Genomic DNA, 15430 nt, shown 5'->3' with positions numbered 1-15430 from the left:
CTACAAGCAATTCTATGCCAATAAAATGGACAACCTGGAAGAAATGGACAAATTCTTAGAACGGTATAACCTTCCAAGACTGAACCAGGAAGAAACAGAAAATATGAACAGACCAGTCACAAATAATGAAATTGAAACTGTGATTAAAAATCTTCCAGATTTTCCAAACAAAAGTCCAGGACCAGATGGCTTCACAGGTGAATTCTATCAAACATTTAGAGAAGAGCTAACGCCTATCCTTCTCAAACTCTTCCAAAAATATTGCAGAGGAAGGAACACTCCCAAACTCATTCTATGAGGCCACCATCACCCTGATACCAAAACCAGACAGAGATACTACAAAAAAAATTACAGACCAATATCACTGATGAATATAGATGCAAAACTCCTCAACAAAATACTAGCAAACAGCATCCAACAACACATTAAAAGGAGCATACACCATGATCAAGTGGGATTTATCCTAGTGATACAAGGATTGTTCAATATACACAAATCAATCAGCATGATACACCATATTAACAAATTGAAGAATAAAAACCATATGATTATCTCAATAGATGCAGAGAAAGCTTCTGACAAAATTCAACACCCATTTATGATAAAAACTCTCCAGAAAGTGGGCATAGAGGGAAACTACCTCAACATAATAAAAGCCATATGTGACAAACCCATGGCAAACATCATTCTCAATGGTGAAAAACTGAAAGCATTTCCTCTAAGATCAGGAACAAGACAAGGATGTCCACTCTCGCCACTATTTTTTTTTTTTATATGAGAACAGTTGTTTATTCATTGAAGGAATGGTGAATATATAAGGAAGCATGATGACAGTTTGATAGTTCCAAGAATGTCTTTCAATTCTCCAAACGTTAAGATCTATGAAGTATCACTTTGCTGTACACTGGAAACTAACACAACATTGTAAATCAACTATATTTCAATAAAAAAAAAATGGAGTAAGAATGATATAACCAAACGGAAACAAAACCAGCAAACAAACAACGTTTTTGTTTGTGTGTTTTGTTTTAGAAGATGCTAAACTTTCAATTTCCAATCTTATGACAGATGATTGTGAAACACAGTAAATAACAAAGAAATTCAGATGAAGGAGCGATTGGGTGACTGGCTTATGTGAGAGGTAACTAGAAGTGGACTCAAGCTGGTAGGTTTTGGATAAATGGAATCAAGGTGCATTTCAGGATGTGCACTAAACTAGTTTAGTTGAAGTTGGAGTCACCAGGCACTCTCACCACTGTTATTCAACATAGTTTTGGAAGTCCTAGCCATGGCAATCAGAGAAGAAAAAGAAATAAAAGGAATACAAATTGGAAAAGAAGAAGTAAAACTGTCACTGTTTGAAGATGACATGATACTATACATAGAGAATCCTAAAGATGCCACCAGAAAACTTCTGGAGCTAATCAATGAATTTGGTAAAGTTGCAGGATACAAAATTAATGCACAGAAATCTCTTGCATTCCTATACACTAACAACGAAAGATCAGAAAGAGAAATTCAGGAAACAATCCCATTCACCATTGCAACAAAAAGAATAAAATACCTAGGAATAAACCTACCTAAGGAGGTAAAAGACTTGTACTCAGAAAACTATAAGACACTGATGAAAGTAATCAAAGATGACACAAACGGATGGAGAGATATACCATGTTCTTGGGTTGGAAGAATCAATATTGTGAAAATGGCTATACTACCCAAAGCAATCTACAGATTCAGTGCAATCCCTATCAAATTACCAATGGCATTTTTTACAGAACTAGAACAAAAAATGTTAAAATTTGTATGGGAACACAAAAGACCCTGAATAGCCAAAGCAATCTTGAGGGGGAAAAAACGGAGCTGGAGGAATCAGGCTCCCTGACTTCAGACTATACTACAAAGCTACAGTAACCAAGACAGTATGGTACTGGCACAAAAACAGAAATATAGATCAATGGAACAGGATAGAAAGCCCAGAGATAAACCCATGCACATATGGTCACCTTACCTTTGATAAAGGAGACAAGAATATACAATAGAGAAAAGACAGCCTCTTCAATAAGTGGTGTTGGGAAAACTGGACAGCTACAGGTAAAAGAGTGAAATTAGAACACTCCCTAACACCATACACAAAAATAAACTGAAAATGGATTAAAGACCTAAATGTAAGATGGGACACTATAAAACTCTTAGAGGAAAACATAGGAAGAACACTCTTTGACATAAATCACAGCAAGATCTTTTTTGACCCACCTCCTAGAGTAATGGAAATAAAAATAAACAAATGGGACCTAATGAAACTTAAAAGCTTTTGCATGGCAAAGGAAACTATAAACAAGACGAAAAGACAACCCTCAGAATGGGAGAAAATATTTTCAAATGAATCAATGGACAAAGGATTAATCTCCAAAATATATAAACAGCTCATGCAGCTCAATATTAAAAAAACAACCCAATCTAAAAATGGGCAGAAGACCTAAATAGACATTTCTCCAAAGAAGACATACAGATGGCCACGAAGCACATGAAAAGCTGCTCAACATCACTAATTATTAGAGAAATGTAAATCAGAACTAAGTGAGGTATCACCTCACACCAGTTAGAATGGGCATCATCAGAAAATCTACAAACAACAAATGCTGGGAGGGTGTGGAGAAAAGGGAACCCTCTTGCACTGTTGGTGGGAATGTAAATTGATACAGCCACTATGGAGAACAGTATGGAGGTTCCTTAAAAAACTAAAAATAGAACCACCATATGACCCAGCAATCCCACTACTGGGCATGTATCTGGATAAAACCATAATTTGAAAAGATACATGCACCCCGATGTTCATTGCAGGACTATTTACAATAGCCAGGACATGGAAGTAACCGAAATGTCCATCAACAGAGGAATGGATAAAGAAGATGTGGTACATTTATACAGTGGAGTATTACTCAGCCATGAAAAGGAACGAAATTGGGTCATTTGTAGAGACATGGATGGACCTAGAGACTGTCATACAGAGTGAAATAAATCAGAAAGAGAAAAACAAATATCGTGTATTAACGCATATATGTGGAATCTAGAAAAATGGTACAGATGAACCAGTTTGCAAGGCAGAAATAGAGACACAGATGTAGAGAACAAATGTATTGACACCAAGGGGGGAAAGTGGGACAGGGTGGTGGTGGTGGGATGAATTGGGAGATTGGGATTGACATGTATACACTAATATGGGTAACTAATAAAAGCCTGCTGTATAAAAAATAAATTAAAAAATGAATACAAGGGGCAAGAGAAAGGGAGAGATTTGTATTAAGGATGAGTCCAAGGTCTCTGACTTCATAATTGTGTAGATAATGATGCCATTGCTGGGAAGAACCCTGGAAGAGGATCAAATGCTGCATATCTACACATTTGTACTTATATAGCATTACGTATCTGCCTTTTATTATAGTTATTTATGTGCATGTAAGATTTTGAAATCAAAGCTTTTCAGAGATTGGCAAACTAAGGACCACAGGACAAATGAAGCGTGTTTTTGTACGGCCCACAAGGTTTTTACATTTTTAAGCATTGTTAAGAAAAAAGAAAACATAAACGAAGATGGATATGCAACAAAGACTGTATGGGGCCTGCAAAATCTAAAATATTTACTCTCTGGCCCTTTATTGAAAAAGTGTGTGCCCCTCTGCTTTACGCAGTTCATCTTGCTTTATGAGATAATGAATACATGTTTATAAAATTAAATTTTATACTTAAAACATTCTCCAAGGAATTTAAACTTGTAAAGTAAAAATAATATATAAGGAAGCATAAGTTTCATACATAGAAAAATAGAAAAATAAAAATGCATATTTTGAAACTTCAGATAAAATGGAGAATTTCCTGTTGACTTAGTCAATGAAAATTCATGGGGAAGAAGAATTTGTAAGAACTTGAAAGTTCACCTTGGGTGATCTAACTGAAAGAATCTAAGCAATCTTGAATTCTTGTGGCAAAATGAACATTTTTAATCTTGCAAAATTGTATGCTGTGAATGATAAATTATATTCTCCTAAACATGAAGTGTTAATGCTCATAAATTTCTCAGGTTCACCATTACTTCCATTTATGATAACTAGAGAAAAATACTCTTTAAACTGAATGTTAGTAGTTGAGCAGATAATGGCTCAACAATTTAGTAAATGTGAAGCCATATTCCATTATCTTGCTAACGATTACAGTTGCGTTTGTACAGAACCCAGTAATTTCTCCATGTAAAAACAATTGCTTCACCTCTTCGACAGACCCCCACCAGAGTTTACATTGTGCCATGTTGTGTAATCTTTACCTAGAATTAGGGCTTGGATATTTTTGCAGTTGATTTCCTTTGGTAATTAACTTCATTTTTCTAGTTTTCTTAAGAGGCAGGGTTACAGGAATTGCCACGTAAATGAATATGCAATTTGGTAACTTGAGCTTAGCCAGGGACACTATGTTTTTACGAGGACAGCAGCCAAGTTGATCTGTTTACATACGGGTGGTTATAAGCAAAACATATTAGTCATGGAGAAGAAAGGGAAAAAAGTGAGAAAAAAGGCAGAGACCCTGCCCTGTCCCCTCCATCCAAGGAATTTGGCTTTAAACACTCAGTTTAATGGAGACTTCCTTTATGAGGCATTTCCTTACCCCTCTGCCGTCTGTTTGTGAAGTTAGAATTATTACTTCTTTTCTTATACCCCATCCCATTATACCCAGTTCAAGTGTCTATTCTATAACGATTCTAGGCAATTGGTTTACATGTCCGCTTCTATCTGCCAGACTGTAAACTCCTTAGGGAAAGGACTCTACCTCATCTGTCTTTCTGGTCCCCTTGCCAAATACGGTGCTGACTACAGAGCATTTTCCACAAACCTTTGTAGATGAGTAAATACACGAATGATTTGGAGTTCTTGGGAAATGGCAGTGTCTTGTGAGAGTGGAGTCTTCTAGGACAAGAGAGAATAAAGAGAAATAAGGGTGCTGGGTATTGGAGGTCCTAGGACCCACCCCTCTTCCCTGATGGTTTCTCACTATAGAGAGAACATATCCAAGGCTTACTAGCCAAATGGAGATAGTAGCAGAGATGGCTTTCTGTTCCCAATATCCGTTCTCCCCTCCTTCCAAGGTAATGGAATCCTCAGTTTTTTGCCTGGATCCATGGCCACCCAGAAGGGAGTCTACAATGCCCAGCCTCCCTTGCAGTTGGGTGTGGTCCTGTGACCAATGTCTGGCCAATGGGGTGCAGCACAGTGTGGCAGTTCCCAAGCCTCTTCCTGGTTTTCCCTCCTCATTATATGGCTTGGATCAACAGGGTGAGGGCTACAGCCTGGGGATGGTGGGGCAAGTAGGCCAAGGAGCTTGAGATCCTGAGGACTTCCTGGCTCAGAGTTGCCACAAGAGCCTTAGACTATAAACCTGGACTATTGCCTGAGGAAGAAATAAAGTTCTGTTTTTTAAAGCCACTGTTACTTTAGGTTTTCTCTAGCAGTCTCAGCCAAACCTATTCCTAAGCAATACAGGGCTCAGTACTGATAGTCTAAAGAGCTTAGTCTCCTGCAGGGATTCCAATAAACTGACTTAAAAACAAAAGGCAGAGCTGTAAGGACTTCTGCCTCTTCTCCAACCCAGACCTAGGCTTCAGGATTTGCTGAGTAAAGCTGGGTCTGCAATGTTCCTTATGAGGAAACTTTCCCAGTTTTCTAGAAGAACAATAGGAGAGAAAGTTGGGGGGGGGTGGGGGGAGTAGAGAGAGAGGAAAGAGAGAAGACAAAACAGACTGAAAATAATAATGATTAATATTAGGCCTCTCCCTTCTCCCCCAACATGAGAGCCAAATGCAAAGAAGAGAAAGCTGATACTTCCACCCTAACTGAGGAAAACTGCAAAATATTAGAGCTCGAAGGGACAATAAAGAATAGAGAGGCCAATTCTGTCATTTTACAGATGAAGTGAGGTCTGGGGAGAAGAAATTACTTTATTCAGATCACACAGCTATAAGAATCAAAGGCCATAGTGGATCCTAAGACACTAATTACTGTTCTATAGTGTGTTTTCTTGTTAATCACGGATTGTTAAAGATGGAAGAATGCTTAGTCCAACCTTCTCATTTTAAAAGTGAGGAAAGATGTATTGAGAGAGGACAAATAATTTGCCCATGGTCACATAGCTAGCTTTTTACTAACTCAACCTTTTCTTCCCGAGTCTTTGCATACATGTACAACAAGTGTTGGATAATCTCAAATATCAATCCAGAGTAAATGTGCATATGCAGAGGAGCAGTGGGGTAAGAAACATAGCAAATATGAAGACACCCTCAATTTACGTGGGTCCATGAACAGTTAACAGTTTTTAACATGTAGCACTTTTCTTCATTCTCTATCTAGCAGCCAAAGTTATTTTGCAAAACTATGTCTCCAAGTCCCCAAGAGGGATATATGTGTAATTATGTTTTAAATTTGCAAATGTTTTGTCTTTGAACTCCTAAATGGTAGCAACATTAATCTTTGTCTTTAAACTGCTCTGTTAAGTTAGTTATGGTATGTTTCTACATACCTCCCTCTCTTTCTGTGACTACACAGAACTTCTGTGAGCAGGTCATATGGCTCCTACAACTGAATCCATCAAGGAACTATCACTTTCCCTATGAAAATTACATTGGCTTTCAACCTTGATGGAAACAGGGTAGAAGGAACCGAGATAAAGGAGAAATTAATTTGGAAAGGATGAAGCCATCCTAACTCTGTGAATAAAATACACATGAAAGTTTCAGTAACGTGTAGGGGCACAAGGGGGAGTCACAGAGTCCCCCGAAGGGCGCTCATGGGAGAGGTGGCAGAAGTGGCACGCGGGAGTGAGACGGGGTGTGGGTGGCACCAGGATGCTAAAGGGCATTCTGGGAAGTGCTGGGGACAAGGCCACGTTGTGACTCGGGGTCTGCCTTTACTGGGAAGAAGCCTGGGGTGTGTTTGCCTGGCGGCTGCCCTCTGTCCAAGCAGCGCCCATTGATGCCCTCGCAGACATTCCCATTTGCCCACTTCATTCTTAATGAGGCCAAATTGGTCGTGCAGCTCACAGAAAAGGGGCCTGTCTGTAGCTCTGGACACAGTCACAAACTCACTGTACTTTGCACAGGAAGCTCGGCACTGATGCTCAAATGTCATGCTCTGAAGGTCAACTCCAAGTACACAGAAGCAGGCTAGGAACGCAGACAGCTGAGCTGAGCACTCGCACAGAAAACATGAAAGCCATACAGTGGTTTCCCTGTACTCTGAGCAGGGACGGGGCAGGCTGGACACACCAGCCTCGGCCCTGGGCAGACTGCCCTTTGGAAAGAAAAGCAGTCCCTCCAGACTTTCCTGTTGGAAGTAGGGCCTGGGATTGAGGAGAGTAAAGGAGGTCGAAGGAAGCCTTCCTGCTGCAGCCAAACTAAACCAGGCTGAGCCCTGAGATCCTTTACCCCACCATGTGCCTTTTTCTCCAGGCGCCAGGGCGCGCTCATAATCCCCCAGCATGCCTCTCAGATCCCAAAGTCGTCCCTTTGCCTGGAGCATCCTTGTCCATCCCACCCACACCCACACAAACCAGCAGGAAAGAATTTGAATGGATTTAGAGATCGTGTGCTCCAGCCCCTTCTATCTACCCATCAGAGTCCACTTCAAACACCACCTCCTCCATAAAGACTTTGTGGTCCCTCTGTCTCTGAATACATTGGCGCTTTGGCGCTCCCTTATGGTATCCATCACATGCTGTCTTGTGTTAGAGTTATTCCTGCGCATATTTTTCACACCCACTACAGAGACATGTTGAAAACTACAAATCTTTTTTTTTTATGGTAGATTTATGTTTTTATGCAGATTCACTTTTTTTTTTTAATTTATTTTTGGCTGTGTTGGGTCTTCGTTGCTGCATGCAGGCTTTCTCTAGTTGCGGTGAGCAGGGACTACTCTTTTGTTATGGTGCGCAGGCTTCTCATTGCGGTAGCTTCTCCTGTTGCGGAGCATGGGCTCTAGGCACGCAGGCTTCAGTAGTTGTGGCACGCAGGCTCAGTAGTTGTGGCTCATGGGCCCTAGAGCGCAGGCTCGGTAGTTGTGGCGCATGGGCTTAGTTGCTCCGCAGCATGTGGGATCTTCCCGGACCAGGGCTCGAACCCGTGCCCCCTGCATTGGCAGGCGGATTCTTAATCACTGCGTCACCAGGGAAGCCTGAAAACTACAAATCTTAAAAATATTTTGCTTTCCTAAAAATTAAACAATAACATGCATAGTTTCTACAATTAGAGCTTTTATGCTTTGGGAGGAAAACATATTCTTTTAAGCAAAACAAAACTTTGTTTCTCTGCTTTTCTAGTTTCCCAAGTGTCTGCTTCGTATGTTTAATGGGTATTTACTCAGCCAACCTTGATCCCAAGCACATGGCAGCCTGTGAGCATTTTTAGGACAGAGGCAGCCCTGCTCCTCTCTGTGAGCTCCCAAAGATTAAGCAGGAAGCCCAGAACACAGTAAGAACACAGTAAATGTATGATGAGATGACTAGAACTAGCATTAACTCAGTGATGATCAAGAAGTTTAAAAAGTCCCAGCCAAGTCTTCTTCATGCTCCATGGAGACCACACAGCTCCCTTAACACAGGAAACAGCACGACTCTTGATAAGCCTGTAGTACAAAATGCATAGCTTCCTACCCTTCCCCTCCCCCCGGCTCAGTGCCCTTGGTGAGGAGCCACCTGCCTCCAGCCTGCTTTGCAAAAGTATTCACAGGACAATGGCATAAACATTGCACAGACTGGGCTTCCCTGGTGACGCAGTGGTTAAGAATCCGCCTGCCAATGCAGGGGACACGGGTTCGAGCCCTGGTCTGGGAAGATCCCACATGCCGCGGAGCAGCTAAGCCCATGCTCCACAGCTACTGAGCCTGCGCTCTAGAGCCCGCAAGCCACAACTACTGAGCCCGCATGCCATAACTACTGAAACCTGCGTGCCTAGAGCCCGTGCTCCGCAACAAGAGAAGCCACCGCAGTGAGAAGCCCGTGCACCGCAACGAAGAGTAGCCCCCGCTCGCCGCAACTAGAGAAAGCCCGCGGGCATCAACGAAGACCCGAGGCAGCCAAAAATAAATAAATAAAATAAATAAATTTATTTAAAAAAATTGCACAGACTAACACGTCTTTGGATTTTTCTGGGGGCCACTGCTGCTGCTACTGCTGCAGTTTCTGCTGGAGTCCACTTAGCAATGTCTTGGGAATGCAGTTTCTCAAATGTCTTAGAAGCTTCTCTACTTTTGATCCCTGCAGCATCACTTTCCACATCCTCAATCAGACATCAGAAGGTACCCACGCTGTTTCCTGTGTTCACGATAGCAGTAAGTGCAGAGAGCAGTAGACTCCTGGGTGGCTGCCAGGTTGGGGGGGGGGGTGGCCGCGGGCAGAGAGGACACAGAGCAGCAGCGGCACTGAGTCTGCTTAGTTTTTCAAGTCAGTATTAGGAGGACCAGATCAAAATAGAGACCTGCATCTTCTAGTCAACAGTTTTCAAAATACGATCTGTGGCTGCCCTGAATTCCTCGAAGGTATCTGAAGAATGGAGGTCTCTGGGGGATGCCAGCAGAAGGGGGGGAGCGGCAGACAGTCGTGAGAGAGAGTGGAGTGGGCGAAGCTTCCAACACTGACTCACAGCAACCTTTCTCTGCGTGTCTTACTTTATAAAATGGATTTTAAATTGTATTTTATTATTTATTTTTTACTATTAAAATTGCCAAAAATACGGAGAACCCAAAACACCCCAACTTTAAATGAAATAACCCTGAGTGTTTTGCCTTACCTGTTTCTGTTTTATTTTTCTTATAAGCATCTATTTGAAATAATACTTGTCACTAATTTTTTAAAAAATACTGGGTTAGATAACTCACTTCCAGTATAGATTACAGTTTGCTGGCTCCAATTGCTGCATCATGAATTTAATCTATTGAAAGGAAAGTGTCAGGTCCGGGTGCCAGACTTCATATTTGCAGAGATTCCATTGTTTTTGACCCAAGGTAATTCTCTCTTCAAGATATTGCATTGAGTTCCCATTGCATTATTTTCTCACATTTGAAATCCTCCTCCTCATGGGAATTCCCTGGCGGTCCAGTGGTTAGGACTTGGCGCGTTCACTGCCGGGGGCCCGGTTTCGATCCCTGGTCAGGAAACTAACATCCCACAAGCCGTGTGGTGTAGCCAAAAAAACACCTCCTTCTCAGAAATTCACTGCCTTTTATTATGATACTCAAAAGGATCTAACACCTCCCCATAGTAGACTGTTACTTTGATTCCCCCAATGAGCCACTCTCTGTGTGATGCCCTTGTGTGGTCCCCTCTCAAGTTGACATCACTTGCCAAATGCAATGGATTCTTGATAAGCTTTTGTATGGGACTTGTCTCCTTGGAATGCTCCTTGTTGAAACCAAGCCCTCATGCTGGGAGCAAGCCCAAGCAGCCACATGAAGAGGCCCTTGTTGAAGAAGATTGAGATGCCTGACTGACAGCATCAGCTGAGTGGAGCGACAAGCCAGCAACAAGCACCAACACCCAGCCAGAGAAGCGAGGCCGTTAAAATCTTCCAGCCACCCCAGTGCCCCAGCCGATACCACACGAAGCAGAACTGCCCAGTCAACCCCCAGAATCATGTGAAGTAATAAACTTCATGTGATGTGAAATTGTGTTAAGCCACTACATTTTAATGTGTTTTGTTATGCAGGTGTTTAGTTATGATAACTAAAGCACATCATTTTCTCCACTCTTTCTAGACCAAAAAAACAAAACTTCTCTTTCAGTTCAATAAGCATATAGTAAGTGTATAGCATACGGCAGAAACTGTGCTAGATACTGGAACCACAATGGCAAATGAGTCTATTCCTGTCCTCTGGATTGGTCACCTGGTAGGACAAACAGACACGTAAACAAATAAAAATAGTGGAGAGTCACACATGCAATAATAAACGTGTGTGCAAGAAATAGGACTAGTAGAAAGGAGTAATTAACTATTGAGAAAGGGTGCCAAGAAAAGTTTCTTAGAGGCAGAAGCGCCTGAGCAGGGTTTATAAGGGTGAATTGGGGAAAGCAGCTGGCGCATGCTGCAGAAATGATAGTAATGGAGCATGGTGTGTGCAAACAACTGCAAAACTTCATCTCTCCTGAAAGGACGAGGGAGGGAGAGGCAAACATGAGAGTGGAGGTGCGGACAGGGACCAGGTCATGGTAACGTAGGAGAGCTTCACTTAACTCTGGGGGCAATGAGGAGAGTTTAAAGGAGAGGAATACCAGACATAGTCATGTTTTGAAAGATCATGTGGACTGCTATTTGCAGGATAGATCTTCAGGAGCAAAACCAGAAATAATAGCACTTGTTAAAGGCTTGAACTTGGGCAGTGGAAGTAGAACTGAGGGGAGAGAATGGATTTAAGTAATATTGAAAAGAGAAAAATGGGCAAAGAGTGAAAATTTTGTGTTTCACCATCCCCTCTTCAGAGCTGGTGCACTAGGGCTAGGGACAAGACGGGCACAGCTGGGAGAATGGCTTCATGCAAGAGGATTAAGCAAGTAAGTAAATATATGGGGGATAGCAGGGCAGTTTCTCACTGTTGGAGAAAGGCATTACGAATGTGGAAAGGAGAAACTGTGGTATTGGATTGGAATTGAAGATACCAGTTTGAAGTGATGGTTTAAGATAGATTACATGATAGATGATAGGTAGATAGGTAGGTAGATAGAGAGATAGATATGGAAATAGATATGAACAGATAGGTGTGTTATATTTCCTAGCTGTGGGCACCAAGAGGGCTTAGAAGCAATGACACCCCAGTTGCGCTGAAATCCCAGCATCCAAATCTCAGTTTCTGGCTTCTTGGAGAAATGTCTGATTCCAGGGCTAGGGCAGGAAGAGAACAAGATGATGAATCTGGAAATGTTGTTCCAGAAAGTAAAGAAGCACTCAGAGAACTATGAGGACATGCCCAAAGGACACAGGAGCTAGTCTAACGGGACTCCCACTGGCCAAAGCTGGGATGATTTGAACCCCAAAATAAACAATGATACTGATTATAATCCATCAGGGAAAAACATCAAAATTCATGAGTTCATACTGATATAAATACACAAATAAATAAATATGAGGGAGAAGAGAAACCTCCACCTTATAGCAGAATGCCAACCAATAAGTATAGAAAAAATGATGGAATTAGAAAATCATTACTTGGCAACCATCACAGTAATAACTAATTTAGGTAGAATCATCATTGGGTGCTAAAACTCACAGGGAGCATTTGATGAGGATATGGACATAGTCTCAAAACAGATCTCGCAAATATTTACTTGATTATTTAAAAGTACAAAATACTTACTAATTAACTTTAAAGTGGACAAACTTAGCCAGCACCATCTTAAGTGATTAAAAAAAGGTTATCAGTGACAGGATAAATTGACATTAAGTTACTCCCAATAAACTGAGAAAACACAGCATTACTTCCATGAAATTCCTGCCAAAAATGTGTGACTCGAATCTAGTAATGAGAAAACATCAGATCAACCCGAGATGAGGGACATTCTACAAAGTAATTAGCCTGCTCTCTTTAAAAAATGGCAAAGTTGTAAAAAACAAGGGAAGAATGAGGAAATATTCCAGATTGAAGGAGACTAAAAAAGACTTAATGACTAAATACAGCACATGATCCTAGGTTGGATTCTGAAATTATAAAGCACATTATTGAGACGATTGTAGAAATTTGAATGGGGCCTATAGGAAAGATGGCAGTATTACAGCAATATTTATTTCCTGGTCTCGATGGTTTCACTCTAGTTAAATAGGTGTCCTTGTTTTAAGGAAATACATACTGAAGTAATAAAGGGTGATGGGACATCATGTCTGCAACTGCTCTCAACTGCTTCAGAAAAAAGTAACAATACTATATTAGTATACGGGTGGAACAATAAGACAAATGAGGTAAAATGTTAACAACTGGGGAGTTTGAATGAAGGATATATGGAAGTTCTCATGCTATTCTTGCAATTTTTCTATAAATTTGCAATTATTTTAAAACAAAAATTTTAATGTATTAATATTCTAGAAAGTGCAAACTCATCTATAGTGACAGAAAGCAGATCACTGGTTGTCTGAGTGGGGAGGGGCCAGAGGAAAGAATTAGAATTACACAGGGACACAAGGAAACTTTGGGGGGTAATGGATATGTTCATTGTCTTGATTGTGGTAATGACTTCCGTGGTGTAAGCATATGTCAAAACTTACACTGCGCCCATTAAAACTCTATTAATAAATAAAATAGAAAAAATTATTTTAAAAATTCCTGATTCCTGCCTTGGGAATCCAACCAGCTTTTTTTGGTCATGCTCTTCCAATATTCCTGGAATGTCCTATCCCAGGAATTTCCTCCATCTTATCCACTCCTCCATAATCAGGATGCTAATGGAATTCCAGCTCCTCCATTGACTCCTCCTTCACTGAAACCTGCTGTCTTTCATTGATTCAACAAATCTTATTGTCGAATTTTAAAGCATAGTAATCTTTACAGTTCAAACAATGGAAGTATACAGTCTTTTCTATTGCGATACTTACAATCATTTCAAATATTCATTTTTATGTTTCCGGCTTATTTTTACATCAGAACTGAACGTCAGATGTGTAAGTTCCTGGAGAATACATACTGTGAAGCAGTACTGTACGAGGCCTACCTCGGTGCATCAGGGGAGGAGGGACGGGCAAGGGGGGAGCACAGGGAATGTGGCTGGGGTCGGGGTGGGGTTCCAGCCCCAGTGCCACCGCTAACCAGCTGTCCGCTGTGTGCCAAGAATGCCTTGCCTCCGCCTGAAACTAACACAACATAGTACATCAACTATACTTCAATTAAAAAAAAAATGCAGCATTTAGCAAGATTCATCTTACAGTTGATGACATGTTACAGTTATAAATGGCAGCACTTTTTTTTCCTTAGTGATGTTTAAAATGAAGGTGTAAAGTGTTGAATACTTCCTGTGGTTAATTCACTACTGCACGGGTACAGAATGGTTGTAAATGTATGGATTGTTTACCTTTGTGAGCATGTGGCCGACTGGGAACTGTGGCTGGCTGGCTGGCTGCTGCTGGCCAGCATTATGAGAGATTATTGTACCATGTATTGCTAGCCCAGGAAAAAACTTAACATTCAAAATTTGAAGCAAATAAATTAAATGTAGGTGTATCTTAAATGATTAAAAAAAGGCAGGAGGAACTAGTCTGGATTAAAGGAGATTAAAGAGAAATGACAACCAAAAAAATAAAAATAAAAGAGAATGTTTTGCTTCACCTCTTTAGGTCTGGATTTCCCATATGTCAAAACAAGGGGTGGATTAAATGTCATTCATCGACCGACAAAATGTTCTCAACTTTTAGATGATTTGATGTGTGACCACTAGATGGAGCCCATGAACCCATGTCCATGCTTAGGCTTTACAAGGAGAGGTGGTGAGAGGGCAGGAAGCTCAAAAAGCATGGGTGCAGGTGTCCCTGTGCTTGAGGCAGCCGGGCTGGCGTCGGGAAAGAACGAGAAGTTGTCCCCCTCAGACAATGGTGTTCCTGTGTCTTTAACATCTGGGTTAGGAAATTGGAGATCAGAGGAGGGCAGGCTAAAGTGAAAGTCACAAATATTTTTTATTCTCTTTACTAAATTCCAAGGCCCTTTGACATGAAGTATGCAAATCCTGTGTGATTTTCTGTGTTATCTGAAGTGAAACTTACTTAGAGTTTCACATGTTTTTAGCCAAATGTGTTCAAATGAATATTGTTTTGAGAGAAAGGGGATGTTAGTCACTTATGTCAAAGGCATTTAGGATGTTAAAGAGAAATGGTTTTTTAGAATTTGAAAATAAAGTTTCTATGAGATTGATCAAAATGGATGAGAATTAAAAAAACACATCAAGCTATAAGCAGATAGAAAAACTTTTGTGTCATTTTTGTATGCTAATACAAAATGTTCTGTTCTATGTTCTGTTAACACTTGAACATAGAAGTATCAAATGCTATAGTATAACTGATTCCTTATTGAGTGTTTATAAGTCACACGTATAAGAAGTGACATACTGTGTGCTCCCTGAATAATCCCTTTCTTTTATCACTGACCTTTCCTAATGAATATTTCAAAACTCTTTGTAAACTGACTTCAGCATCTCTGTTGGGGGGTATTCCCTTCCACTGTGCACCTTTAGTGGTCAGATACTCTGTCTTTGGGAAGAACATATCCAGATACTTGAGAATGATAATTGAGGATGGTGGGATTCAGGCAATATCCTTCAGATTCAACAAGCACTTAATGAGAAAATGGTATTTGGCAGGAATTTTAATTCCTTTATTTCTCACAATATCTTTGTTGATAGCCATTTTTAATGACATTTTATAGAGAGT

The 15430-nt window shown here is 40.7% G+C and overlaps 1 long non-coding RNA gene across 6 annotated transcripts in view; it reads left to right on the top strand.

Annotated features, from left to right (window-relative positions):
- LOC133100796 (uncharacterized) overlaps positions 1-15430 on the top strand; it is a 128841-nt gene that overhangs the window by 73900 nt on the left and 39511 nt on the right. For 3 of the 6 annotated variants that reach the window (XR_009702536.1, XR_009702534.1, XR_009702533.1), the window contains exon 7: positions 11509-11580. The exons of the other annotated variants lie outside the window; for them this stretch is intronic. This is a non-coding gene — a long non-coding RNA (uncharacterized LOC133100796). The remainder of the gene's footprint in view (positions 1-11508; positions 11581-15430) is intronic. 6 annotated transcript variants of the gene reach the window in all.

Source organism: Eubalaena glacialis, chromosome 11 (assembly GCF_028564815.1).
Source record: "Eubalaena glacialis isolate mEubGla1 chromosome 11, mEubGla1.1.hap2.+ XY, whole genome shotgun sequence".
Classification (NCBI taxonomy): domain Eukaryota; kingdom Metazoa; phylum Chordata; class Mammalia; order Artiodactyla; family Balaenidae; genus Eubalaena; species Eubalaena glacialis.
The sequence above is the reverse complement of the archived record's forward strand: the minus strand, read 5'-3'. Positions and strand labels throughout refer to the sequence as shown.